This window comes from Chlorocebus sabaeus, chromosome 21 (assembly GCF_047675955.1).
Source record: "Chlorocebus sabaeus isolate Y175 chromosome 21, mChlSab1.0.hap1, whole genome shotgun sequence".
NCBI lineage: Eukaryota > Metazoa > Chordata > Mammalia > Primates > Cercopithecidae > Chlorocebus > Chlorocebus sabaeus.
The window spans coordinates 121,603,881-121,607,263 of NC_132924.1; the positions used below are offsets into that span (position 1 = coordinate 121,603,881).

The window sequence follows — 3,383 nt, forward strand, 5'->3', positions numbered from 1 at the left end:
ACAACCTCTACCTCTCCCACCAAAGTTATTGCCCTGGTCAACCCATGGTGTGAACACTGGGCTGGCCGAGGACAGCAGCTGGCTGACATCAAGGTGAGTCGTGCTGTCCATCTGCTTATCCATTGACTCCTCTGAAGTGGATGTTCCTGGCTGGGCCTCGATGATAATACCAAAAGTCTCACACACTGGGTGACTCCCCAGGTCCACCTGCCGGCCTCTTTCCCAAACTCCTTCGCAGACCACTTCTTCCAGGGTCCTGACAAAGCAGGCAAGCCTTAGCCACGGCTCAGGAAGCCAAGTGTATCCTTACCTGGGCCACTTTTCTCCACGTGAAGCGGCAGCTCTGTGGAGAGGGTTTGCGCTCACCACAAACTTCAGGGCCACTTCTGAGTCAGGCAGTCCTGCAGTAGGAGTCCAACCTTCCACAAACCAGGCCCAGATTGTTTCCTCCATCAGTTGGTAATAGGGAGCACCCCACAGGGCCATGGATAGAAGCTTGGGAGAAGAATGAATGCAAGGGCACTGAATGACATGGGGTCTGGACCACCTCTTTGTGTAACTTACTTCTGCCCCAGCCATGCTCAGATTCCATCCTGGATGCAGCACTTTCACCTTATCCCAGACCACTCTGTGCTCACGCCACTTTATGACTTGGTAGACCTGACAGCACCACAGCAGCCAACTTGTGATAGGCGCTCTGGTCATATGTCGGTTGATATCCATAGTCAAAATATCCTTCGTGCCTGTATTAGCTCGTTTTCACGCTGCTAATAAAGACAGACCTGAGACTGGGTAATTTACAAAGGAAAGAGGTTTAATGCACTCACAGTTCCACATGGCTGGGGAGGCCTCACGATCATGGCGGAAGATGAAGGAAGAGCAAAGGATGTCTTCAATGAGGCAGGCAAGAGATTTTGTGCAGGGAAACTCCCCTTTATAAAACCATCAGATCTCGTGAGGCTTATTCACCATCATGAGAACAGCATGGGAAAAACCCGTTCCCATGATTCCATTACCTCCCACCAGGCTCCTCCCATAACATGTGGGGGTGGATGATCACAATTCAAGGTGAGATCTGGGTGGGGACACAGAGCCCAACCATACCAGTGCCCAACAGCATAAGAAGAGCTTTTTCCAAGGATGTATAGTTCTCCTCCCCAGGTGGCATGGCCTTGTTCAGAATTTTGGAGTCTACACTGACACGCTCTTAATGGGGTTTGCCAAGAGACGGTGTCTTTATCAAGCGTGGATTCCTCTAGCATTGGGGATCTGCCGAGCCATACGGCCCCAGTAGCAGGGTCATTTGTTCCACAGCTTGGACCTGCTGCTAAGTCCTCTCTTGCTCTGGGGCCCACTCAGAAGTAACTACCCACCCTATGCAGGTACTTGCTGGGTGTCAGAGAGAAAATCACTGGAATTAATACATCTGAAATGGAAAAAGGATCCAAGAGCAATGACAGCATCTGCCGCAGAAGGCAAAAACTCCGCACTCTTTTAAGTGATTTTCATAAATCATAATAGTAAATTTAGTAGATCAAATTTGCTTACATGTTGCAATGATTGTCTAAATACCAGAGAATACTCAAAGAACTCAAGATTACAGATTATTACCACACCTATATAAACGCACCTAAACTGAATGCAGTGTGACTCACACCTGTAATCCCAGCACTTTGGGACAGTGAGGTAGAAGGATCACTTGAGGCCAGGAGTTCAAGACTAACCTGGGCAACATAGTGAGACCCCCCATTTCTACAAAAATAAAAATTAAAAAGTTAGCCAGTCTCTCTTCCTCCATGCTGCCTACAGAGGTGACAACCATCTGCTTGACATGATGGCTGACCTCAGACCCTTCATGAAGCCCAAGATTGTCAAAAAGAGGACCAAGAAGTTCATCTTGCACCGGTCAGATCGATATGTCAAAATTAAGTGCAACTGGTAGAAACCCAGAAGTATTGACAATAGGGTTTGGAGAAGATTCAAGGGCCAGATATTGATGCCCAACACTGGTTATGGGAACAAAAATAACAAAGCACATGCCACCCAGTGGCTTCTGGAAGTTCCTGGTCCACAATGTCAAGGAGCTGGAAGTGCCGCTAATGTGCAACAAACCTCCCTGTGCGGAGATGGCTCACAGTGTTTCCTCCAAGTACCGCAAAGCCATATGGAAAGAGCGACCCAGCTGCCCTCAGAGTCACCAACCCCAATGCCAGGCTGTGCAGCAAACAAAATGAATGCACAGCTCATGTGCACACTTTATTTATGTTTAAATAAAACCATTAAGACTGCCAAACATTTAGCCAAGTATGCTGGCACACGCCCGTAGTCCTAGCTACCCAGGAGGCTGAGGCATGAGGATTGCTGGAGCCCAGGAGTTTGGAGGCTGCAGTGAGCTATGATTCTGCCACTGCACTCCACCGTGGGTGATAGAGTGAGATCCCATCTCTAAAAATAAAATAAGATAAAATAATAACAAATAAACACACCTTAAAATGTGAATTAATTTCTTCATCATCTGTATTAGTCAGGATTCTCTTAAAAGGACAGAACTAATAGGATACAACTAATAGGCTATACATATATATAGGAGTTTATTATTAACTTACATGATCGCAAGGTCCCACAATAGGCTGCAAGCTGAGGAGGAAGCAGAGACAGTCCGAGTCCCAAAACTGAAGAACTTGGAGTCCGATGTTCGAGGGCAGGAAGCATCAGCATGGGAGAAAGATGTGGGCTGGGAGGCTGGGCCAGTCTCTCCTTTTCACGTTTTTCTGCCTGCTTTATATTAGCTGGAAACTGATGAGATTGTGCCACCAGATTAAGGTCTGCCTTTCCCAGCCCACTGACTCAAATATTAATCTCTTCTGGCAACACACTCACAGACACACCCAGGATCAATACTTTGTATCCCTCAATCCAGTCAAGTTGACACTTGGTTTTAAACATCACATCATCTCTCTACTTTTTAAAAAATATCTTCCTGGGGAAATGATTTTAAGGAGGTTAATTGATTGAAAATTCAGAATCAAAGAATTTCCAGATCATTGGGGGCATCGCTCCTCAGGATGTTTAACAAAATGCTCCACAGAAACTATTGAGATGAAACCCACTGAATGGACATCATTGATTTGACAAGTCAATGGAGTTTTTCTAGCTCTATTTCCATCAACAAGGTTTTAAGTAATCCCGTAAGTTTCAACTTCTTGAAACTCAATTCCTTTCCCCTAAATGACCTATGTGTTAAAATAAATGTGGACTTTTAAAAGTCCCTGGGTTTCACTTCATCTTGTGGATGAAACTTTATGGTGTAACCTCCTGAAATGCAGTCTGGTGCATACCGGCAGAAAACGAACTCCTTCATCAGTCCCTATCCCCCGCCCCTT

General features: G+C 46.1%; 1 pseudogene; it reads left to right on the plus strand.

The window, feature by feature from the left end:
* The first annotated feature begins 1,241 nt into the window (after nt 1-1,241).
* LOC119621598 (large ribosomal subunit protein eL32-like) lies at nt 1,242-2,461 on the plus strand (annotated as a pseudogene).
* Nucleotides 2,462-3,383: the final 922 nt, after the last annotated feature.